Raw genomic sequence first — 27,765 nt, 5'->3', positions numbered from 1 at the left:
GTCACACATTAGTGCACAAAGGAAATATCAAAGTAGATTTTAACAAGAACAATGTTCCTGACAGAAATGGTGCTATGCTCAATTTGTGCAGCCTGGGTGCCTCAGAATCAGCTGGGCTCCATTAGTAAGCCTTGGTAAATTATGCTTGAAGGAGATAGAACACGCCAAATTGGAATGCAGCCACAGTGTGGGTACAGTAAACTGCAGGGGAAGATCGGAATGTTTTTTACATTGGAATCAGTCAGTCAACGAAGCAAATCCAGAATCAGCAGCCCAGGTTGATGCCATTCAGTCTGGAATATCAAAAGCTGACAATGCTCAGCGTGAGACCCGCATACAGGCACACAATTGGAAGAATTCATTCTTCAAACACAAAGTAAATTCTGCCTTCTTGAAAAAGATATGTTTGACACCACAATTCTCTGTGGACGTTCATGGAAAGATTTCAAGATAGTACATGTTTCAACATGAAGTAATGGCAAAAACACCCCCACGCCCCCCACCATGTTTTATTTTTTTCAAACCACAGGGGGTGATACTGTATCACTTTCTCATCCGCATGTATGACTATTCACACTGCAGATAAAAATAGCTTCACTTTGTTGTAAAGATAAATATAGTGATGGGAATTAAGGGTCTCAGCCCACAGGTTGCTTTACATTCCAATGTTGTTTCCCTGAATAGAAAGGGAGTTACACATGTATCACTTTGGACTTCACAACCAGGTTGTTGTTGTGTCTGACTGACTGGTAGATACATTTACATGACATTTAGCCAAATTAAGGAGTCAATTGCAGTTGCAAATGATAATATGAAAGTAGATAGAGATTCAATTTATTCAGTCACAGTTCTTAAATTCGACATTCATTTTCCCATTATATAAACAACTGTGTAAATATTGTCTTCAAACTAGGGTTGCTGGGTTTTCAGATATGGAATGATAAAGAAATTATGCAATATTTCACTGAATAATGTTTAACACTGCCTTAATTTTAATTACTAATTGCATATTCATTACAATATAATTGCCGTTTTTAATTTACTCTGAATGACCGGGGATCACTGTGATTCAGCTTGAAGAGGGCTGATGACGAGGGGCACATCTTTCTTATCCTATGCAGAGTGTGGCTGGGAGACGGGGGGAGAGAGAGAGAGAGAGAGAGAGAGAGAGAGGTCAGGGCGATGATGAGTCCATCCCTTGTGAATAAATTGGGGTTTGTGAGAGCCTTGAACGAAGGGAAAACAAATGTAATGAGAATGTGCCGTTGCTATGCTGCAGGATCATATTGATGGAAGATGAGATGAGAGATGAGAGATGAGAGGATGAGAGAATAGTAATTTTAGGTGAAAATTTCATATCACGATTATAGTGACCAAAATTATCACGGTTATCAGTATTATTACTCCTTTTTATAAATATACGTAGCGCGCGAGATTCCTAGGCTCGCCCCCTCTGCGGGCTCGCTTGCTCGGCCACTTCGCGGCCTCACCCGTCCTGCAGCTCACTGAGCTGCCCCTGCAGCTCGCCAAGCTGGCCCTGCAGCTCGCATTCGCAGCTCGGCCGCTACGCGGCCTTGCCCACCGGCATCACTGATGAGGTCAGATTTATCACAGTGGGATCAGGGTTTTATGACATCACTGATGATGTCACAGTGGGATTTATGATATCACGGATGTGTCACAGTAGGATTTATGACATCACTGATGCTGTCACAGTGGGATTTATGACATCACGGATGATGTCACAGTGGGATTTATGACATCACAGTGGGACAATCACAGTGAGACAGGGACAATCACAGTGGGACAGAGAAACAGCGCCCGACCTCCCATTTATGTTTGGGATATAAATTCCTAGGCTCGCCTGCAGCTCGGCTGCTGTGTGGCCTCGCTTGCTCTATTGGCATGTGCAGCGCATATTGCCCAACTTTGCATCACTGATGACATCACTACTGCTCTTATGACATCACTGAAGATGCCTATGACATCAGTGATGTCACCATGCCTATGACATCATCAATGGGACAAAAATCTTAACAGAGAACAGAGATTGCCCACTTGTTCCCTTTCATAGACAATACTAGGCAGAGATTCCTAGAGATTCTGAGCCCGTCCTGCAGCTCGCCAAGCTGGCCCTGCAGCTCGCATTCGCAGCTCGGCCACTGTGTGACCTTGCCCGCAGCTCGGCTGCTGTGTGGTCTTGCCTGCCAGGCATCTCTCTCTCCCATAGTCTCTCTCCCCCTCTCTCCCATCCACTGATGATGTCACAATTTATGACATCACTGATGACATCATCACTGTGAATTTATGACATCACTGATGTCATCAATGGGACAGACAGAGACACAAAGCCCCAGCTCCCGGTGATGATGATGATGATGATGATATGCCTTCTATGGAGGGGTTTGGTTCTTTTCCACATTATGCCACCACCCACCATCTAATAACTATGAAGTAAGAACCTTTTAATATCCCAAAGTACATTACTGTATGGTTCTTTTGGATATTATAAAAGGTTCTTGAAAGGTTGTTTGTGGAACCAGAAATGGTTCTTCTGGCATCACTCCCAAGAACCATTTTCGGTTTCCATGTGTATCCATGATTAGATCATTTGGAGCATGCACATCTCAAGCAGCGTCTCAGCTCCGGCTGGACGGATCACATTGTGAGTGGATCCATTTCAGAGGTGTGGTTCATCGTGTCGGCGCCGCGGCTGTCTCTCAGTGATGGAGAGCATGTGTCTGTGGCCACGCGTGCTGTCGAGCGCTCCAGATCTCCCACTGCAGGCCTGACCTTCCCTCTCTTGCTGCTTAACCTAATCAATTACGGTTCAGAACACAAGCCAAGAGAGAGGAGAGACAGAATGCCCGCGACCTTGTCAGAGCCCTGAGGAGACTGTGAATAATTCCCTTTGAGCCCCATAAAGAAGCTTTCCATGGCAGGAAGAGAAGAGGAAAGGTATAAAGAAGGTGCCCATGGCAGGAAGAGCAAAGGTAGCTTGTCGAGCAAAAGAGGGGCAGGCTGAATAACAGCAGGGCAAGCAGAGGTAAGAGAGCATCATAACCCTGAATCATGGTGTCAGTTCCACGTCCTGGTCCAGTCAGATTCTGTCTTACAAATCAAGAAATATTGACCAGATTATTGCTCTGAAAAAAGCATGTGTCTTTTTTGTTGTTGAATACAACATTTGATTGACAATTTATTGTGAATCAAAGTTGTGAAATGGTTGTGATCAGATGGCCACACTGCGAGGTCCACTCCACGTAGAAAGACTAGTATCACTTGAAACAGGTTTATGCTACTTACTCTATGTATACATGTAAAGTATATTCCTGTCTCATCGTGGTGTGCAGTGGTGGCGGGTAACGTTACACTTCATGTTAATGTAGAAGAGAAGGCTACGCCTTCCCTTAGTGCAGGTTGTGCCCCCTGCTGCATGAATTACTTGTTCTTTTCTTTTTTACTGTCCTGACTCCGCCCTTGGAAACGTGACACTCACTGTTGGAGACAACAAGTGAATAGTGGTCCACATTGTATGGTACTGTATATATTTTCAAGGTAGGAGAAGTTGCTTCAGCAGATAGCTCACTTGGTTAGTTGCTGTGTCTGTTGGCTGGGTTTCAGCCCTTGTTGGGGTAACCATCTTATAAAAAATAAAATGTAGAAATGTAGCATAAATTGTTAATCTGGGCGTATAAAGCGGCTGAATGCACATTGTATACATGGTAACAAGTGCAACATATTTCAATGTTGTGGGGCTGCTAGGATGCACATCCAGCTGACAGCCAGGTAACTTCCATTTTGGAACTATTTTTGAACCATGGCGGAATGTCTTGCTTAGACATTCAAACAACGATCATTCAACATACAGAAGGAGGCGTGGTGGGGCTCTAATTTGGATGAGAAGGGTCGTGAGCAGGGTGAGCGACTTCTCAGCCCACATACTGTATAGCAACGGAGGGGCGAGGCGACCTGCAAGGGGGAGGAGCGTATGGAAACGAGGCTAGGTTTGGAACCTGGACATAAATTGCATAGATTGTGTCAGTTGAAACCATTTAAATTGCCCAAATTACAGTATATTGCTTTTTACTGCATCGGAATTTAACCTGTCTGCAGGAGAGAGAAAAAATTGAACACAGCCTAAGCATTCCTGCATCATGCTTATCTGCTCCACAATCTTTATAGTGGGCTGTGCATTTTCATAGTGTATCTGCACATGTTATGATGTTCATCCAGACATGACTACTGAAATGACAACGATAACAACAAACATGATGTTCCTAATATAAAGTATATGCGTCAGTAGGTTTGTTGATCATACCAGTGACTCAAGGATCACTTTGCCTGTTGCTGAGATTTCTGGCTTCAAAACATTTTGCCTGTAGTCTACAACACGCGCCCCCCAGGTCAAGGCAGTTGTGTTATTTCTGCTCTAATTAGCTTGTTAATCATCTCTATTGTGACAAATGTGACATTATTTGGGTCAACTGTAAGCTGTTGCAAGTCCTTCCTGGTTCATTGACAGGAGTCGATTAAAGTCCCTGTAGCAAAACTAAATGTGTTTTTGAGTTTGTCACACCACATAAACATGTGTTATTAACCACACAGCCAAATTTGAAATATAAAAACTGTCGGCAAGTATATAAAATTAGGTTTCAAAATCATGAAAAAATAAGCAGTATTCTCTGCTCTGAAACTGTGGGGGCGTGTCCGCTGAAGTGTCCACACAAAACTGCTGAAAAGGGTCACTCCACAATTCAGTACTGTACACGGTTCAAATTATTTTCACATTTTCAGCAAGTAATTTCTAACATGTGAACCCTAATACAGTGTTTAGAGACAAATCTCTGAATTTGACTTTAAAGTCCCTGTAATAGATTGCTTAATGCCCCTTAAAAAGAGAGAGAGTTAAAATAACTAATACGTCAGTCTAAGTGCTGTGCTTCAGAAAAACAGAAAGGGAAAAGGCGGAAAACAGATTTTGACCTCATTACAAACAACTTGAAGCAACAACAGAATCTCATGCAGAAATCTTGTTTTTATGTGAGTGTTGATGTTGATACGGCTCAATGCGTAGCGGCTCAGGGACCTCTTCTCTCTCTGCAGTGCCCTGAAAGTCACCCTGGATCACCACTGGGCTGCAGAGCCATGACTCTGCTGTGACTGCCCCTCAGACAAGCAGTAATTAAACTGTCTATGGTGAGTTGAGTGTGTATTAATGTGGAAGCTTGCGTGATGATTGGAGTGTGCATGACATATACTTCACTGATCGGCAGAGAGAGCGCAGTGATGCTAATGGTCTGTGTTCAAACTCTTCAAATTACTGTTGTCCTTTCCGAAGCCGAGGATCATCCAAGGAGTCGACAAATGAATCATGTTTCGGAGACGTGGGTGGCTACTATTCTCCACCATTATAAGCTACTAATTCTGTAAAATCCATGCACTTTGTTGTATATTTTACTGCTTTTACAGAAAAATCATTAGGACAGTTTCGGGTTCTTGTACTTTAATATTCCCCGCAAAATGAATTTCTATAATCCCCCTCACATTTCAAGACAGCATCAATATCAGGCAGTAATATGAACATAAATCAGTCCGCCTGTCTGAACATCAAAAATCAATCAGAAATTGTTCAACCTTTATTTATGCAGGGAATGTTTTCTGAACATGTACTGTAGGCACTTTTTCAGCACCGGTCCTGGTTCAGATTTAAGCAGCTTCACACAATCACAAACTGCCCAGTAGCCAACAACCGCAGTCTTTGGGAAGATAAAAGAAGTACCGGTAACTACATTTACTCATGTTACTGTCATTGAGCTTGTTTGTACTTGTACTTCAAGTGTATAATTGAATAAGAGTCAATAATTGTTAGTACATTACATTACAGAGTACAGACTTTGTGGCTCCTCCTTTTAGAACTGCATGGGAAAGATCAGATCCAAATGTTCTCTTTTCTAAAAAGGTAACTCAGTAACTCTTGCTCTGAGGGCATTTTTTTGAAAATAGCTTTTACTTTTACTTCAGTGGATTTTTACACCAGTATTTTTACTTCTCCCTCAGATAACAGTACTTTCTTTATTTGGACATCGTAGGTCACTCTTCCCACCACTGCTCATGAGCACATCAATGGTGAGAGAGTTGGTGTGGGGATTTCAGCCAGCAAGCTCACCAGCCCACTCTCATCTGCAATCAGTAATCACCCATGTTCATAACTGTATTGCATTTGGAACAGACTATAATACTAATGTATTGTCCAATCAAAGCTGGATATTTTTCTTTGCTTTCACTCCCCAAAACAATCCAAACAAAACCATCATTAAACCACTGAAACAATGTGAGTTATAAGAACACATACAAGCACAGAAGAGACACAGATGAGGCCTCCGGTATTCATTACTGTACATGACACTTTTGACGTATGATTAGGATTATATGAGGGCATGTTTTACAAAGTAGTTTGTCATTGGAAATTGTTTGGCTGAAGGCGCGGCTGTTTATGCAACCATTGCAACAGAGTTTTTTCGTCTTCAGAGCAGCTTATTACCTTGCACTGTGTATGTAGCAAAGTGTTGAGTTTGCATTACTACTATAAGACAAGTTTCGTTTTCAGTTTCCCTCCAGTGGTATTTTAAATCACAGTTTCTTTTGAATAAACAACTGAAACAGCAAATAGCACAGACCGACACTGAATATAAAACATGTGTTTTAATGAGGAGTGTACACACACACATACTGTGTCTTGTTTGACATTACTGTTGAACATCTTTGTACACCAAAGTCTTCTTTTACATAATTGTGTACTGTTCAAGATCTCTGCACACCAGCAGTTTTCCCTTTCATTTCAGCTCTGTTTGTTAGTGTTAGAGAGAGGCTGCAAAAGATGAGAGATGACACGCGCGACAAATGTCCCGAGCCAGATTTTAAATAAGGAAGTTGCGGTAACGTGTTATGCTCCTGAGTTTCCCCTGCTGAATATGTGCAGTGGGTCACCCTGCCTTTAAGAGCTGCTAACCCACTTACTGTAACAGGATGTCATTAGTATGGGCTTCAAGGGAAGGTTTTAGCATCTCATGGTTTAAATGCTGTTTCAGAGGCTTTTCACCCTGATAAAAGTAAAGGAGCAAACTTGGCCTTAGCCACCCGAGCCATGTGGGATCTACAACGTTCTCGCCTAACTCAGATCTCATCTACTGAAAGAAACAAAAAGGCGCAGACAAGAAAACAACCACGAAATCGCAATAGCTGCAACACCCCCTTTTAGCCAATTGGCATGAACACACACACACACTTGACCTCCATGCCAAATTTCAGCCTCCTAGGGTGAAAACGGTGGCCGGCGGCCGCTAATGGGTGGTGAACTTTTTGTGGACCGACCGACCAACCAACCAATAGAGTGCCTGATAGAGCTGCTGGTCGCAGCTAAAAATATATATTTAAAGAGCAAAGCCCAGGTGAATATTCTGTCCTTGGGTAGATAACACACATATGGTGGCGATATGAATGTACTGTGTGCTTGACTCTGCAGTAAGCTAACCTGCAGTTTGTTTGGCTGCCACACAGTCTCAGGCAGCAGCCTATGCTAACTTGTTTGTGTTTGTTTCTAACCCATCAATCATTGTCACCTCCTAATGACTTATTCATTAACTTCTTCAAAACACACATCTTGATGATGAGACTGGAAGGAGCATGTTTCAAGACACACTGTTGCAGAGTCTGCAGTCAGCATTTTGTGGAATTAGAGCCACTATTAATCAATTTTAGTCGAGCTGGAACGGATCCCAGATGCATGATCCAAAAGACTGAGAAATATGCTGTGTGTGTGTGTGTGTGTGTGTGTGTGTGTGTGTGTGTGTGTGTGGGTGGTTGGGTGGGTGCGTGCGTGTGTGCGTGTGAGTCTGTCTGTGGAAGAGAGGGAGTGGAGGGAAAGCAATCTCACATGCTAATACTATGTCTCATGCTGGATAGATAGATAGATAGATAGATAGATAGATAGATAGATAGATAGATAGATAGATAGATAGATAGATAGATACATAGATAGATACATAGATAGATAGATAGATAGATAGATAGATAGATAGATAGATAGATAGATAGATAGATAGATAGATAGATACATAGATAGATACATAGATAGATACATAGATAGATTAGGGATGTTCATCAATTATCGAAAATCGATAATTGATCGTTAAGGATTGGAATCGATCCTGTGGCATTTGGATCGATTTTTTAATTATTAAAAAAAAAAAAAAAAAAATTGGACTAGGTTTGGGTGGAATTCGTTCCTCCTCGCCCCACTCCATTGCACAGCCGACTAACGTGAGGTGGAGCTTCATATAGTCTCTAGTTTTCTGGCTGGGCACGGGCCTTTGTGCCAACAAAACTGTTTTAAACATGGGAAATTCACACCGGCATGCGCCGGGGACAGCAGTGTTGGAGAGGAGACACATTGAAATAAAGAGTTCATTGAGGAGAACACGTTGTCTTTCGTATTTTCTGCCATAGGCATTCATTTTGTAAAAAATAATTTTCACCGATTATCGATTTTGGAAAATTTTCAAAATGAACATCCCTCAGATAGATACATAGATAGAGATAAGAATAGGGCTAAGGCACAAAGGGCGATATCAACATACACAACTTCAACACACTAAAACATGTTATGTAGAAAAGTATGAATTCAATTATTAGGTATGGATTACAACATAAGCGTTTATGCAAAAATAAACTGTAGACATTGAGACAAAGAAAGAATGAATGAATGAAAAATACTCATGAAAGCATATAAAAATATGAAATATGTGCTGCATGCACTCGGATATAAAAACATCACTTTAGAGGCAATACATAACAAATGAGAGGAAGATGAGAATATGCAGAAAAACAATTGCTGAAATTGAAGCGTATAAGTCAAATCGATAGATATGGAATGGAACTGGAAGCTTATATTCCGCTGCTGCACCTACTGTACATTGCAAATCGCTCTGCGTATACCAGCTTGAAACCTCAAATGGAAACGAAGATGCATAAACGGTTCCACCCAGGAAGCTAAGTGTGGAGTGACTGGCACCATAGGAAGCACCTTGCCTTGCTTGCCTTGCCTTGCCATTATTTCTTCCTAAATGAGAGCACAGATATCGCTGTGATCAGCATGCATGGATTCAAAGCATCGCTCCAGGATACAGAAAGCCTTTCCTTCGCAACATGTGTCCAGCTGTCAGTCACAGCAGCTGCTCTCTGAAGTGATGCCTAGGGCGGGGGCAGCCTGCAGTGGGTGGTGCTCTCTGAAGTGATGCCTAGGGTGAGGGCAGCATGCAGTGGGTGGTGGCGACACAAGTCCTAGGGTGGCCCCATCAATTGGGTTACGACAAGACAGTGCCGCAACCAACCTATTGAATATCCATGTGGCCTTGGGTTCCTGCGGCCGCGCGCTCTCATTATTGATCTTTGACAATAGAAATAGCATTTTAGTTCATTTTAGTCTGGTGTAAAATTGTGTGCAGTCAAAACACAACTGAGCGAATTAATTTGGAGCTGGGGGAGAAACAACCCAGTCGCCAATATGTTACATTGGTACATTTCTGCAAACCACGGTGTTGAATCACAATGTTTGTGAACCAAATATTGCCTACGTTAAATATCAACATTTCACATTTTACAAGTCCTCCTTTGAAAACTTCACGCAAATAAAACTATTTGGGGGTTATGAATGGGTTATGGTTAAACAACTTGGTTAAGGTTATGGTTAGGTTGGGCGGGTTAAATAATTAGGTTGTCCTCAGATGAGCCCAACTGGATTCTCCATTGTTAGGCTTTACAATGCCATGTGAGGACAGAGGGGCGCAACTCCTCTCAGCTAAATGCCAAATACCAAATAAATAAAGCAAATACCAAATAAATAACCAAAGCAACAAAATACTGTAAATAACCAAAACGAATAACTTCTTCTTCTTCTGGCCTTCTCTATACTTTTCCATCAGCATTCTCAGGGCAAACAATGCGTCTGTTGTGCTTCTTCCTGGCATGAACCCATACTGCTCCTCACTAATCTTCACCTCTCCTCTTAATCTAGCCTCCACTACTCTTTCCCAAAGCTTCATAGTGTGACTCATCAGCTTTATGCCCCTGTAGTTGCTGCAACTCTGTGCGTCTCCCTTGTTCTTGAAAATAGGCACTAGTACACTTTGCCTCCACTCCTCTGGCATTTCCTCACTAACCAAGATGTTGTTAAACAGTCTTGTTAGAAAGTCCACTGCCAGCTCTCCTAAGCATCTCCAGGCCTCCGCTGCTATGTCATCTGGGCCGACCGCCTTCCCTCTCTTCATCCTCTTCATAGCTGCCCTCACTTCCTCCTTACTTATCTGTTGTACTTCCTGGTTCACTGCCTCCACATTGTCCATCCTCCTCTCTCTCTCATTTTCTTCATTCATCAGCTCTTCGAAATACTCCTTCCACCTTCTCATCACATTGTCCTCGCTGGTCAGCACACTGCCCTCCTTATCCTTTATCACTCTAACCTGCTGTATATCCTTCCCTGCCTGGTCCCTCTGTCTAGCCAATCGATATAGATCCTTTTCTCCTTCCTTGGTATCCAACCTCTCATACAACTCGCTGAATGCTCTTTCCTTTGCCTTTGCCACCTCTCTCTTCGCCTCCCGCCGTGTCTCCTTGTATTCCTGTCTACTCTCCTCATCTCCTAATTTATCCCACCTCTTCTTCGCCACCCTCTTCCTCTGTACACTTTCCTGCACTTCCTCATTCCACCACCAGGTCTCCTTCTCTTCCTTCCTTTTTCCTGAAGACATACCAAGTACCTTTCTTGCTGTCTCCCTCACCACTTCTGCGGTGGCTGCCCAACCAACCGGCAGCTCTTCTCTACCCCCCAGCGCCTGTCTTACCTCCTCCCTGAACTCCACACAGCATTCCTCTCTCTTTAACTTCCACCATTTAATCCTTCGCTCTATCTTCCCTCCCTTGGCTTTCTTCCCCTTGGCCTTCACTGTCATCCTACAGACCACCATCCGGTGCTGCCTAGCTACACTCTCTCCTGCGATTACCTTGCAGTCCCTGACCTCCTTCAGGTTACACCTTCTACATAGGACATAGTCTACCTGTGTGCACCTTCCCCCACTCTTGTATGTTATCCTGTGCTCCTCCCTCTTCATGAAGTATGTGTTCACTACTGCCATCCCCATCCTCTTTGCAAAATCTACCACCATCTGCCCTTCTGCGTTCCTCTCTTTTGCGCCATACTTTCCTATCACCTCCCCATCTCCCTTGTTACCTTCCCCTACATGCCCATTGAAGTCTGCTCCAATCACCACTCTCTCTCCTGCCGGCACGCTCTCTACCACTTCATCTAACATGCTCCAGAATTTTTCTTTCTCTTCCATCTCACACCCCACCTGGGGGGCATACGCACTGATAATATTTAGCATTAGCCCTTCCCTCACCAGCTTCACAGCTATCACTCTGTCTGATATTCTCCTCACTTCTACCACGCTGCTAGCATACTCCTCCTTTAGGATTATTCCTACCCCATTTCTTCTCCCATCCACCCCATAGTAGAGCAGTTTGTACCCTCTCCCCATGCTCCTGGCCTTACTCCCCATCCACCTGGTCTCCTGCACACACAGAATATCTACCTTTCTTCTCTCCATCATATCCACTATCTCTCCCCCTTTACCGGACATGGTGCCAACATTCAGGGTTCCTACCCTCACCTCCACACTCCTCCCCACTCTCTTCTCTCTCCTCCTCCGGACATGCTCCCCCCCTCTTCTTCTCTTTCTACCACCAGTAGCCCAATTTCCCCCGACACCCTGCTGGTCAGCAATGCCGGTGGCGGTCGTTGGTAACCCGGGCCTCGACCGATCCGGTATGGAAACATGATTATTGATCCGCATAATCTCTTTGGCATCTAGCTAGCTAGGTTTTACGCCGGATGCCCTTCCTGACGCAACCCTCCCCATTTTTCCGGGCTTGGGACCGGCACTCGAAACAAATAACAAAAATGTTAAATGTGATTTACAGTACAGTTGAAATGTAGACTTACTTCACACCGTGCTATTTCTATACCAGGCTGTCTTTTTTACATGACTGCTAGAGGTCTACAGGCTATATTATAACATTACACGTATCTAGAAATATCAATCACATCCTGCATCCGAATAATCAGGTGTGTGGCCTTCCCCTGGTTCTTCTTCATCACAAACGATTGCACCTCAGGGGACCCATCTCGCCATCTGTCAAACTCCTGAAGTTTGCAGACGACACAACAGTCATCGGTATCATCTGAGACAGTGATGAGTCTGCATACAGACGGGAGGTTGAACAGCTGGCCCTCTGGTGCGGTCAGAACAACCTGGAGCTGAACAAGCTCAGCACTGTAGAGATGTTAGTGGTCTTCACGAGTGCCCCAGCACTGCCCCCCTTACCATATCCAAAAGCACAGTATAGAAGTCAATGGCAATTTGGCAAAATTACCCTACTTCAGTTCTGTGGAGCAGGGCGGTCCCGGCCTATAGCGTGGATTCATAGCGACAGTGGACACGCACTGTCAATCTGTTGTACTCTGAGGTTACAATGAAAAGATTTACTTGGATAAAACAATCCACTTATATGCAATGTCAACTTTTAAATTAGCATACATCTTGCCAGTTGTCTGATATGCAACACATTGCATTATGTTATAATATAATACTGATTCATTGTAGTCATTCGACTCGAGATTTATTAACATAATGCTGCCTTTTATTGTTGTTGTATGTTTGTGTGTGGGTCATTTCGTTTTCCTTTAAGGACGTTGCGGGCCGATTGAGATGGGCCGTGGGCCGGTTCTGGCCCTGGGTCTGTATTTTCTGTTACATGTACGTGAATCTGTTTGGTAGTTAGGTGCCTTTTTGTGATTAGCCACATCCATTATCATGCCTCCTTTGGCCAAGTTTTTTGTGCAAATCCGTTCACAACTTTTCGAGATATCGTGCAGGCAAACGGGCGAAAATTACCTCCTGGGCAACTCCATTGGTTGAGGTAAGAAATTTTATTGGCAGGTAGCAATCAAGTACTATTTGAGCGTGAGAGAGTAAAATATAGGATTTCCTCCTAATTCTAAAAACTATATTCTAACATGGTTTATGATGGATATGATTATGTAATATGGACAATCTATGCTATGCATCACAGACCATTAGTCACATTAGCATCCTTGAGTCTTTACAATAGGAATTGCAATACATATTCGGAACATATGATTTCAAACTCAATTGAAAATCAAGCTATGAAATTCAAAAGTGGTGATTTTGAGTTTACATAATGTGACCTTCCAGGAAATAGTGGTGGGAGTGGTAGGCTATGACAAGGTTAATGTGCACATTTCAAAAATAAAAACGCACCCACAGGACCTAAACCTTTCTCAAGGTAGAGGAGAATGTGAACTTGTGGTCTGATGGACACACACACACACACGCATGCACGCAGGCACGCACGCACAACACACACACACACACACACACACACATACACACACACACACACCTTGCTTTTTAATGTCTTTCTCCCTTACCACAGAAATATGGGCTATCCAGGCTGCTGCATGGGAACAATTATTTCCTCATCATAGAGAAGGAGACGAAAGGAAAGATCTTTTGAGAGAGAGCTGTGGTTTTCTTATCGCTTTATTGTAGCCTGTATCAAGGTCATCGATCCATAGTTCACTGCAGAAGTATCAGGCAACTTTATAGAAAAGATCAACTTCTCAAGATGTTCTGGTCATCGTTTTGAAATCAATTAAAGATAGTGACACAGAAAGTGGAAGGAGCCATGAAGCATCTAAAAGCAATGTTGATACATGCTGCAGGACTTATTTGATGGCAAAAATGTATACTGGACCACAAGCTTGTGGCCGAGTTGGAAGAGTCAGTCAGAAACTAATGAACTGTGACATCATGTATTCACTTTTCAAACACAGAACTTACAGCAGCAATCTGAGTCCTATACGGCGTCTTGGTGTTTCCCAGACATCCACCCACTGCATGCTGAGATACACTGCAGATCCCTGTAATCCTTAGAGGGATTAAATGGAGAGGAAAAATGAATGTTTCACTCTAAATTAGCATTTATTTGGTCATTATTATTTAATCATGAGCAAACCTAACAGTAACCAAATATTTTTGAGAGCGGTAATTGCCTTTATTCAAATGAGTCTGGTGGTTTGGCTCAACAGAGGTATGTTTCCAATCAATCATCATTCATTTAGTAAGTTACTGGAGAATTACTATTTACAATTTAGGCATTTACCCTGAATCGACAAAATCGATCATCTTACCCAAAGCGGCATACTGTACAGTGAGTGAGCAGGTACGGATGTAAGTGCCTTGCTCAAGGACACTGTGACATGCCAAATGGCTGCTAATCATTATCCATTAAAGTTTTAATCAATCAAGCACTTTGAGTTGCATCCTATGTATGAATGGTTTTTATAAAAAATAAAGTATTATTATTATTTATCATCTGAGCTGCTGACCTCAGTGAAGGCCTCTAATCATATTGACATGGTCCTTCAATGGAGGGGACAGTAGTTGATCAGTTTTCTGATTGAATAATAATGTGTTTTTCGGGCATCCGGGTAGTGTAGCGGGAGTCCCTGCCTACCAACGCGAGGAGAGCACTGGTTCGCATCCTCGTGTTACCTCCGGCTTGGTCGGATGTCCGTACAGGCACGATTGGCTGGTGTCTGCGGGAGGGAAGCTGGATTGAGGGTATTTGTCCTGGTCGCTGCACTAGCGCCTCCTCTGGTCGGTCGGGGTGCCTGTTCGATGCAGAAGAGAACTGGTGGGAATAGCGTGATCCTCCCACGTGCTACGTCCTACTGGCTCCGGTGAAAAGAAACGGCTGGCTACTAGGGCATTCACCGACTAGTCGACTAGTCGACTAGTAAAACCACTAGTCGATACTGTGCTTAGTAGTCGACTAGTCGTCATTCTTGGTTTTCCCTCTTTCCACAGTGCAGTGTTGGTGTGTGCTGTGGGTACCTTGCGACCATTTGCGACCCTTCCAATTGACGAAGAAGAACGAGTGCAACAATAACCTCACAAGTCACATGACTTTCTTTTTTGTTTTTATTTTAGTAATACTCAATAGCATAAACCATTACTTCATTTTAGTGCAGCCAGTTGTTTGTACGGTGTCAGGAAAGTCACTTTTGATGGATACTAGGAAGTATCCTACCGGACTGTATGTGGACAGCGGCCCAGGCTAGGTTGCTAACTAATGTTAATTTCAGAAAACCTCTCCTCGCGCCCCAAAGCAGGACTACACACAGCCAGCAGGATAGCAGCATGGCAGACCTTCAAGTGTAAGTGGAGTTCGTTTTAACCATGCTTTATTAAATGACTAGCTGTCATTACTTAAGTAACATTACCCATTTGTTTGTGAATAATGCGCCGTTTTTTTAGCTGGGTTTCACACTTTTAATTTGAAGGCCAAAAAGGGAAATGGTGTGATAGTAAATTGAATTGACACTGGTCTGTCAATTCTATCATTTCACACGTACCATTTCCCTTTTTCGACGTCAAATTAAAAGTGGAAAAACAACGAAACGTTAGCGTGTGAAGCCTCGGCCTATCTGGATTATAAAAGTATAACGTTAGAGAAAACAGCCATCAGCCATGCCGTTTTATACTAATTTATTGCCAAATGCTTTGGGAATCAAGCTTGGTCAGAAAAGGTCTACTACATTAGCTAGTTATGCCTGCATCTCAATAGCCCTGCTGCCTGGTTGTATTTGAGACCTTTTGACGTGAATTGAGCATTTTTATTGGGGGGAGAAAAAAACTCTGACTAGTCGACTAGTCGACTACCTTTAGGGACGACTAGTCGACTAGTAAAATTCACTAGTCGTGAATGCCCTACGGCTACTGCGCATGTCTCGGAGGAAGCATGCTGCTAGTCTCGGCTCTCCCCAGATCGGCAGAGCAGCGACCAGGGCAGCAGAGGGAAAAATTGGCCAAGTACAATTGGGGAGAAAATGGAGGGTAAATAAAAAATAAAAAATAAAATGACTCAATTCATCCAGCACCGAGACAATTTGTAGGCCGGGTAGTGAATGATTTGGTTGGTTTAAGATACTCTTTTGAGAAGCGAACATTTGGCAGTCATTTACTTGTGACAAGTGATATAGTGGTAAATAAAGAGGCAAGGCAAGGCTGTATTTATATAGCACATTAAATACACAAGGCAACTACAATGTGCTTGTGCAATGCACAATGTGCAATGGACAAAGGCAGGCAAACCTCCAGATGGCGACAACATGAGCCAAACATGAAAATAATGTATATTTTCTGGAACGCGTTTGTGTGCTTTTCCCCCTGAAAAGGCCTGCATTAGTTTGACTTTACTACGTACAATATACTAAAGATGTATGTCATCAAGATTCATGCTGGCCAAAAAAAGGCGTGGGATAACTATGTGGCAGATCAGGTGGAGGGTAAACTCATCTTCATAACTCTTTAGCATTCATTTACTTGTGACCATCTCAAATAAATAAATAATAAATCGTTTGAATAAATTATTTGTATAAGAATCAGACTTCGTGGTCCTGATAGCTCTGTTTGGATACATAGAACTTTTTAATATGGTTTTAATATGGTTCAATCTGTTTTGCTAGATAAATTAGATAAGCTTTGACACAGAAAAGGTTCTTCATGTTGTTTTCATGGAGTCCGCTGTGGCTGTTCCATTTCTTTTCACATCCTATAGGGGCACTCTAATAGAGCTCAACAGGCACGTGACTTTTCGTGACGTAATTTGCCCCCGGAAGTAAGTTCCGCATAAATTTTCTCCATAGACATTTTGATAAATCCTTATATAGAGAGAGTTTTAAGGCTTGAACCAAGCCAACCCATGACCTACTGAATCGTGAGTGACCATAAAACATTCAGTTTAAGCAAGAACAAAAAATAACAACAGGTTTTCCCTGTTGTTATTTTTTATTCTTGCTCAAACCTAATGTTTTATGGTACTAATACTAATTGCTAATTGTTAATTTTGAGAGAAGTGAATGCAGTCTCTCTATTTTTGTTTTGTACTTGTTAACTGGTCTTCTCTACTCAAAGGAATGGTAAACTATGGCTCCCCTGCACTCTCCACAGAACATAAATGGTATTGGACTGTGAGTATAGATTTGTCTCCTCTGTTCTCCATATCAGTTACATAGCTCATATTGCCACCCTCTGCTGTGAGTGTTTGAGTGACAATATGGAGCTAACAGCCTATCTCGACCCCCATCATTAATTAAACAGCACCCGTGTCTGAGTGCTCCTCCTCTTGCACAATTGATCCATTAGTGGTTGCTCTTATCTGCTCTTAGATGTCTTTTGAGAAGCACTATGTTTAAGGGTCCTTTTTAAATCTTAGGGTGCATGTGGGAGCTTGGCTTATAGTTTGAATTGTAGAATTATATTACCAACATGGAACTGATTGTCATATTATATCTCCGATCCCCGGAGTTGCAAGGCCAAACATCAATTAACTGTTACCTTTACCATAGTGGTATAGGACTATCGGCTGTGCTGTACTGAACGATCTTTTGGATTCGGGACGCTGTGAATATTCAATTAGATTTGTAGTTCAAGAGCCACTTTGAAGTGAATTGTGGCAATGTTTTTTGTTCACATCAGCATTAGAGAATACTGTATTATCATTTCTATTGCAGCTAACAAGGTGCCCTTCATATCAGGTATCATTATAGCAGTAATACCTGAGAGGGCATTCTTTACTGTGATTATAGGTGGGTGCTAGATTGGTGGCAAGAAGTGGCTTGTCAAAAATAGGATGTGATGATTCTCTCTGACCAATCAGCAGTCTGCAGTGTTTTCACATCACCTTTTGGTATCGCCTCAGTTCGCTTCGAACCCCGACGGAGGTGCTACCAAAAAAGGTACAAGATACCATGGTACCTGGTACCTGGTCCCTGGTACCTGGTATCTGGCCCAATAGAAACCCCCCAAAAAGGCAGAAGGCGAGTAGAGTGGAGTCTAGCCGGTACCATGCGGTGAAAAGCGCCATTATAGTCTTATGTGCCGTTCTCTGCATCTGGCGTTTGCCACAGCTGCGGGCCGAGGTCAAATTTCAAAATAAGTGGTATGTGGAGCAGACGAATCCAATAAGTATCTTTGTATGATGCAATTGATATGAATTGTGGCTTTGTATATTAGAATTAGCATGTTTGGCCTGCATATCACTCTCAATCTACCACTCTAGACCAGCTATATACAGTACAAACTTTTCCATGCCAAGGCCCCCCAAATAGCATTAGCCTTTGGCCGCGGCCTCCCTATTGCAAACAGTCTTTAAAAACTCATTGACAATACTATTGAAAATGTCGAAAATCACTTCCATACAACCTCAGAATATATTTCCTTACTTTTATTAATGTAATAACATAATAATTACATTTGGATCTCAAATCTTTTTGTTTCTGTTTTCCATTATAAACCTTGTTCCAGAGTCAGACTACTGTATTACGCACACCAGGGGGGAATTACAATGAATGTGATGATGACTGACAGGCAATTAGACAGATGGGCATGGCAAATATTATTTTTATGTAGAAGGAAAGGATTCAATTATATTTGTTCACATTACACTAAATAAAATTATAAAATATAATAAAAAAATATATTCTCTATTTATTATACTGTAGTATTAACAAATATAACTGAATCATTTCCTTCCCCATAAAGATGTTTTTTAAAGCATTTCCATCAATTTGCTTAGGCCCCCCTAGTGACCCCTGGCAGGCCCCCAGGGGCCTCCGGCCCCCGCTTTGAAAACCGCTGGGCTAAGTCATGTAGATCTGTCTTGTCAGCGCTGCCTATAAATGCTTAAAGATTATGGGTAAGGATTTGAATCCTTTGAATCCAGCATTTGGACTGAAGCTGCAAGTAAATGCAAATTGGGGGGACATCTTGCTGCCATTCAGATATACTGTAGATGTACAGTGGTGGTAAGAAGTGTACAGTAGCCTTAGGCTAATCATTTAAAGAACATCATCCTTAAGAGCATTATAGACCTTTCCCAACGATTACCAAAGCATGTATATGTCTTTCAACATAACTGAAATGCAATAAGATTGCTTGGGTGAAACAAGCTTGCTTGCTTAATCTGACTTCACTCATATCTGTCTATATTTCTGTCCATGTGGGAGTGAAACGGTTCTCACCTTCAAATTGTTACACAAGTGTCTGACATGTGTGGCTTGAAAGGTGATGTGTGATTATGTTGCAGCTCACTGGATCCTAATCTCCCAGGAAAAGGCTAAGGAGAGGCAATCCTCACCATGTGAACTAACACGGCCCTAACCACCAACAAAACACTCTTAATTGATCTTCATTACACACTCTGAAAGGAGGTTTGTGCTACGCTGCGTCTCAGTTGCACAGATTTCCCGCATTAACTTCTAATTCAAAGATGGAAAATTGAAATAAATAATGGCAGGAGTGTTAGATGTCACCGATGATGATGAGGTCACCAAGGATAACAACAGTGATGATGCCACAGTGAGGAGTCGACAGTGATGATGTCATAACTACTGTACAGTGAGGAGTCGACAGTGATTCATGATTACAGTGATGATGTCATCATTGATGTTTTCACTCATAATGACACTGGACACATGATGTCACTGTTGAAGTTTGGTGATTACACTTATGATGTCATAATGTAATGTGAAAGAGTACTCTGCCAGCTTCAGGCTGTTCGATCGTAAATTCTGTTTTCAGTCAGCTCCTGCAACAGCTACCAATCCTTGTTCTCCAGGTTACCTGTTGGCAGTTCCAGGTTACCAAGTGTTTCAAGGCCTTCAAGTGTGTGCAGGTGAACCCACTTGTCTCCCGCCTAACAAGGAGACTATCATGTATACTGTGTACTGATGCTATGTGCTTACTGGTATTTTCATTTGTTTGTGTGTGTGTGTGTGTGTGTGTGTGTGTGTGTGTGTGTGTGTGTGTGTGTGTGTGTGTGTGTGTGTGTGTGTGTGTGTGTGTGTGTGTGTGTGTGTGTGTGTGTGTGTGTGTGTGTGTGCGTGCATGCATGTGTGTTGATTATATCCCTTGTAGTCCATGGGCCAAGGCTGACATTTTGACATATCGGTACCACCTGAGGTGACCGCACGATTATTATTATTTTTGTCTTCCTACATGTCTCTAGTTTATATTTTGGTATGATAATCCTTCCGATTTGGTAGCTTAAGGATAGTTATCACTCTGTAAACAAACCTATACCCCAAAAAATGACAAAACCCTGATTTCATCATATCTCCTGAACCACACATGATAACGCAGAAAATGTGATGTCTACCCCTATGTTTTCATGGTCAGGGATTACAATGACACCCTATACAACATCATAAACTGTTCACATGAATAGTTAATGGTGAATTCAGTGGTGTTTTGGTGAATTCAGTGGTGTTTTGAGAAGGATACAATGCAATTAGTCCATGGGCCAATGGTGAAATCGGTACCACCTAAGGGGACCGCGCAATTTTTGTATTTTTGTCTTCCTACAAGTCTCTAGTTTATATTTTGGTATGATAACCCTGCCAATCTGGTAGCTTATTGATACTTATCACTCTGTAAAAAACCTTCTCCCATATAAATGACAAAACCCTGATTTCTGTGTATTAGTCCAGATGATATGTGAAAATCATGTTCACTTTTTCATAAAAGCATGAAACTTGGTACGCATATAGTTTGGGGCCCCGTAAATCTTCAGAATACTGGATGGCAGCCATCTTGGAATTCTGGATGAAAACTATGCCATAATGTCAAATTGATGTCAGAATCGGATTCCTCGTGGTTGACTTACACCGAAAAGTGTCTTCATACATTATTCTATGTGCTCTGGATCAAAAGTAAAATTTTTAACATGGCGCCAGTGGCCATCTTGGATTTGGCCATCTGGCAAGGAAAATCCCAGGATCTTTAGGAGGGACCTGGGCGCTATTTTAACAAAAGGTCTATATAAGTCAAATCACTCATCAAAACATCTTAGCCAGAGAATGGTCATGGCTTTGAAGTTATAGCATCGGTTATCAGATACTGTCATTTCCTTCTCACAACGTCATCAAATTCACCATTGATTAGTCACTTTAACAGTTTATGATGTTCTATGGTATCATTGTAATCCTTGACCATGAAAACGTTGAGATAGACATCTCCTTTTCTGTGTTAGCATGTGTGGTTCAGGAGATATGATGCAAACTACATAATTTGCTTATGGCAGAATTAAAATGGCCGCCACAAGGCATTTTTGCGATGGCTCAATTTCTGAAACTGTACAGGGCCCCAAACTATAAGCGTACCAAGTTTCATGCTTTTACGAAAAAGGGAACATCATTTTCACATATCATCTGGACTAATACACAGAAATCAGGGTTTTGTCATTTATATGGGGGTAGGTTTGTTTACAGCAGGGGTGCCCAATACGTCGATCGCGATCGACCGGTCGATCGCGAAGGTAGTGTGGTCGATCGCATGGCATTGAGGGGGAAGGGGGGGGATTTTTTTTTTTTTTTTTTTACTGTTTTTCCACTGTTTCCACTGTTTTTCCACTGTGTTTCCACTGTTTCCACTGTTTTTCCACTGTTCCACTGTTTTCCACTGTATACTCAGTGTATATATATATAAATAAATATGTTTGGTAGATCACTTTGACTTGGTCATTTTAAAAGTAGCTCCCAAGCTGAAAAAGTGTGGGCACCCCTGGTTTACAGAGTGATAACTATCCTTAAGCTACCAAATCGGCAGGTTATCATACCAAAATATAAACTAGAGACATGTAGGAAGACAAAAATAACAAAATCGTGCGGTCACCTCAGGTGGTACCGATTTTTGCCTTGGCCCATGGGCTATTGCATCTCTCTGGGTTTCACAGTCTTCTGCCATATAAATGTCAGAAAAGCAGCAGACTATACTAGTGCAGATGGTGAGTTACATTAACATGCTTAGCAAATATGGGCAATTTATATTTATTGCTCAGCAGATGCTGACTAGATAGAGGTGGTACATTATAATTTGATCGGTAGATTGCATGGTTTTCATTATTGGTAGCACCAACATCTGCTGGATCGAGTATTTATGCATGCGAGCCACAGCATAAAGTCACTCTTGGGGATAAAAGAAAGAAGTCTATTTAAAGTGAGGGTGAGAAAAATAGAAAATAACCCACTAAAGAGCAGTTTGGCTTAATTTGAGATCTCAGGCCTGTCAGAGAGTTGAAGCCACACACAACTTCAAAACAAAAGAGCTGCACATTGCTTTTCCTACGGGAAAAACCTCTGGAGCCGATGCTTGGAGACACTGAGGAAAAACACCTTTCTATACTCAGCAGCTACAGAATGGAAGTTGTTGTCAGCTCGTTTTAAGTAATCGTCACTGCCAACCGTTTTAAAAGAGCAGTGAAGGGATGGCTACTGCTGACAGCCAATTCATTACAGTATGTAAAGTCTGCTTTGTTTGTGAGTTACTGTTCATGGTGTATGTGTTCTTGTTTTTCTATGTCGTAAATGGTTCGTGCTCTGTCGTCGACCATTGACTGTGTTTTACAAATGAGGACAACAATGGAAACACGTCCTACCTAGACTTTAATGTGTGTAATTCCTTGACAATTTGAATACTGGTGTATGGGTTTTATCTGTTCATTGTGTATTGTTAACATCTGTCTTAAATTAATTAATTAATTCAGAGCACAATAGAGAGCCAAAGTCATGCCCCTTCCGGTCGAGCCCGACAAGCAACAGCATCTGAAAAAAGTATGAATGGTGGTGAACGGCGAGAGAGAATGATTTTTTGATCCCGTTTGAATTGTGCCGTAAAGTACACATAATGATTTTACAGCAAGATCACTTTGCAAGTCAAGGAAGTTGCAGCTTCTCGTAAAACTGTTGCACTAAGTTATAAATTAGAAAGACTACACACAACCACTCACTCAAAACTTTCTCTCCCGTCAGGCCATGTTGGGGTTGATGTGACCTATATTGAGACGAGAGATGTAGATGATTGAGCGGTTTCATACAGAACTAAACGTTACGTTTCAGTTGTACGACAAGCTGCGGCTTTCTTGACATGCAAAGTCATCTTTTAAATTGAGAAAAAATCATGTGTGCCTCATGGCACAATTCAAACAAATGTTCACCACCACTCTTTTTTCCCCCCCTGACGCTGGTGCGTGTGCTGAAGCAGGCAGTACTGACGCTGGTGCGTGTGTTGAAGCAGGCAGTACTGACGCTGGTGCGTGTGCTGAAGCAGGCATTACTGACGCTGGTGCGTGTACTGAAGCAGGCAGTACTGACGCTGGTGCTGAAGCAGGCAGTACTGACGCTGGTGCGTGTGCTGAAGCAGGCAGTACTGACGCTGGTGCTGAAGCAGGCAGTACTGACGCTGGTGCGTGTGCTGAAGCAGGCAGTACTGACGCTGGTGTGTGTGCTGAAGCAGGCAGTACTGACGCTGGTGCGTGTGCTGAAGCAGGCAGTACTGACGCTGGTGCTGAAGCAGGCAGTACTGACGCTGGTGCGTGTGCTGAAGCAGGCAGTACTGACGCTGGTGCGTGTGCTGAAGCAGGCAGTACTGATGCTGGTGCTGAAGCAGGCAGTACTGACGCTGGTGCGTGTGCTGAAGCAGGCAGTACTGACGCTGGTGCTGAAGCAGGCAGTAATGACGCTGGTGCGTGTGCTGAAGCAGGCAGTACTGACGTTGGTGCGTGTGCTGAAGCAGGCAGTACTGACGCTGGTGCGTGTGCTGAAGCAGGCAGTACTGACGCTGGTGTGTGTGCTGAAGCAGGCAGTATTGCGGTGACTTTGGCTCTCTATAGGGTTCAACTGGGTTTTTGAAGATAATGCTGATATAAATAGGCTCTGTTTGTACTGAAGCTGTCACTGGCCAATATGTTGTGCCAATATGTGGGATCTTTATAAACAGTATATTGGATCAATACATACAGTATACAGTATTTGACCATCTTCATGCCAAGAAATTTCAAGGATTCAGCGTTTCCCTCAGAACCGTGTCCTTGGCAGGGTGAAACAGCAGGCGGCATAGGAGTCTCCATTGAAACGCATGTAAATGAAATTATTTTAGCTGCGTCTGCAGCTCCTTAAGACATAGTGACCCGCCCACATATTCAATGGTAGGACACATTCCTAACTTTAAATGAAGAGTAAGAAGAAGAAGAAGAAGAAGAAGAAGAAGAAGAAGAAGAAGAATTGGCCCCATATAATGGCAAACCGATATAACAGTCTAGTAATATATTGTAACAGCAAACCTGGGATCTGTCATTTACAAGCACAACACGTTAACCATCAGACCAAAGGGACAATCCTGTTGGCCAAGGACCAATGTGCCGCTTTATACATCAATACCCAGGATCGCTACACTACCTCCTCCGCCTGTGGAAAGAGCAGCCCCTGTGCTTCTACGTACTCCCGCGACTTACGCTCCAATGAGCGGCGCCCTCCCCCTCCCTCACTCATCCGGGGCCTACGCCTCTGATGACCACGTGGCCAACTGACATCCCACTTCTGACGCCAATGTAACAGCACAGGCGAGGCTGGTATCGAACCCGATATCATCATTTACAAGCGCAACACGTTAACCATCAGACCAAAGGGACAATCCCATTGGCCAAGGACCAACGTGTCGCTTTATACAGTACATCGAGACCCAGGATTGCTACAATATATATTGTTTTATGACAGTATTTCCAACTTGTCTGAGCAAAAGAAAGAACCCTCCCCAGTTACACTACCAGGCAAAAATTTTGACACACCTGATTTAATGTAATATGTTTTTTGTTTTTTGTTTATCTTAAATCCATTTCGATCTACGGCTTAGGCTGAAATGCTTGAACAGTGAAGTTGATTTTCAAAGTCTTTGCCTTTCCATCAAGGCAGCTACTTTAAAGAATCTAATTTTTAGATTTATTTAACACTTTTTTGGTCACCGCATAATTCCATTTGTGTTATTTCAAAGTGTTGATGTCTTTACTATTATTAAAAGTAAAAATAAGAAAAATGTGGTGTGTCCAAACATTTGACTGGTAGCATCTCTTATACAGAATCAAAGCATCAGTTCCATGTTTATTTTCCATTTAAGTTTTTTCACCATGTCACAGTCTTATACACCATGTCACAGTCTTATACACCATGTCACAGTCTTATACACCATGTCACAGTCTTATACACCATGTCACAGTCATATACACCATGTCACAGTCATATACACCATGTCACAGTCTTATACACCATGTCACAGTCTTATACACCATGTCACAGTCTTATACACCATGTCACAGTCTTATACACCATGTCACAGTCATATACACCATGTCACAGTCATATACACCATGTCACAGTCATATACACCATGTCACAGTCTTATACACCATGTCACAGTCATTTACACCATGTCACAGTCTTATACACCATGTCACAGTCTTATACACCATGTCACAGTCTTATACACCATGTCACAGTCATATACACCATGTCACAGTCTTATACACCATGTCACAGTCATATACACCATGTCACAGTCTTATACACCATGTCACAGTCGTATACACCATGTCACAGTCTTATATGGCACAATGTGGAATCTAATTGCTCCACCCTAGCGGCCAGTAGATCAGATATAGAGGCGAGAGGCGGCCTATCTGCTGTATCCCTGCAGAAATATTGCACGCATTTGTCAGCGCTTGTAGCAGCAGAACGCTTGTACCGCAAATCGGCCCCATCAGAATCATCTAGCGCAGATAGCCACTCTGCCTGTGCTGCTGAAATAACACACTCTGACTCCATTCAGCTGTGATTGGAAATAACAATCATAATTACCACGGCGTAATCATATCCCCCAGCAATGACTGTCACCAGAGAAATACCATTACTCTAATGTCATAACAAATCAGCTGGTTTCAAGAATAGGAGCCAGGGGAGGGGGGGAGGGAAAGGTTGGACTCTGTAATTGGAAAGGTTCAGTATCATGTCGGCTATCATATAATTTCATGCAAGTCTAAAAAAGCTGTGTCAGAATCCCGTTGGAGCTCAAAATGGGTTCGCCATGCCAGAATAGGTTTGAATTATTATTATTTTTCCCACCTCTCTCTCTCTCACACAGAAGTACTGATCTTAGTCTTTTACACATACAGTCATTTGGCTATAAGGTACAGTATGGTGTTCAGAGGTCACTGGGCCCATTCATTCCTGCAGCCATTCATTTATCCAGCCATGCATCCTTCCAGCCGTTGCCTGATTCATCAATGAGTCCATTTAGAATAACATATAGGCTATATAAATATGCAGCCAAGAAGTTTGGCCCAAGAAGTGTTAGTGGATGCTGCCATCCATCCGCTCTCTCTCACTCTCTCTTTGTGAGGGGGATTCTTCGTCTCCCATGCGGCGGCCCATTTGTCCTGGAGTAATTCATTACCTGTTCACTCAGTAGTGACAACACCTCAACTCCATCTGGCTCGACTGTCTCCTGGGGGCTCCGCTAGCCCCGCAATAATAAGGACAGCCACCGGGAAACATATTTGCCCACCTATTACCTCAATAACTATGTAATGATTGATTCCTTGTTGGATTATCCATGTGTCACGGCACAGCCAAGCGCCTCTTTAACGAGAGGAGCGCACCACACTCCACCTGCGATTCCATTTCAAACCGCAGATAATAAACCAAGCACATACCAAAGACTGTGTGACAGGCATTGTTGAAGTGGGGAAAAGTAATTTCACTCTAAGCATTCCCACCCCTTGTTTCACACAGCCGAGTATATCTGTCAAAGGGTCTCAGTCGTGTTTTTTAGAACTCAAGGCAATGCAAAATTGGTTTTGTGCCAAGTGTCTGAACAATGTGGGATTGTGTCCCTACAGAGAAAAGATATTTTCCCCTTGGCCACCAATGGGAAAACTGACCAATTGTTTCCCTGGGGCGAGGAAATGCACGAACAAATACAATAATTGCTGCTTTGAAACACATTAGCCTTATCCGAAACCTTTTCCCCCCAGCTCAGTTGTCAGAACAAACTGTACAGTAGGGGCATTTTACAGTTTCTGAAAAACACGGATATGTTGAATCTCACCATTTGTGAACGAAAAATACATTGCATATCAACATTTCAGAATCATAATCAGAGGGAGCAGGTGCCCACCTTTTGGGCACAATCTGCCTCACTGAACATGCATTTTTGTTGTTTAGTTGAATCGTTTGAATAAAGTTTGTTTGTGTGTTTTGATTCTGAAAAAAAACAAAACAATAAAAAGCCAGTCTAACACATCTGTGTGCGCGCACACCTTTTCTGTAGAGCAGAGACGAGCCTCCTCCAGGCCCCAGAGACCTGCCAATCACTGCCAGCTCAAGGGGGTTTGGCTTCTTTATTTTGGTGTTGATTCCACCTGGCCTGTAGTACCCCCTTATCGGGCCACCCCCGTCACTCTGCTTCGATTTTCCCGGGCCCGCAAGAATCCAGTGTTGTGTCGTCTTTTTGACAAGATAGCTAGCAACATTTTGTCTGTTTTAAAATTGGGGGGGAAGGGGGGGGGGAGTACAAATCCAGGGCATTGAAGCAAAACAGACAGAGCAAAGGAAAAAGCCTCATGTGTCCCGCTCACAAATTTCTTCAGGCTCGTAACTCCCTCCACGTCTCCACTACTCCGAGCAATGAAGGCAAAGCAAGTGGAAATGTTAGCTGGTAGGAGGGTCACGCAGCT

Source organism: Poromitra crassiceps, assembly GCF_964638095.1.
Source record: "Poromitra crassiceps genome assembly, chromosome: 5".
Classification (NCBI taxonomy): Eukaryota; Metazoa; Chordata; class Actinopteri; order Beryciformes; family Melamphaidae; genus Poromitra; species Poromitra crassiceps.
The sequence above is the reverse complement of the archived record's forward strand: the minus strand, read 5'-3'. Positions refer to the sequence as shown.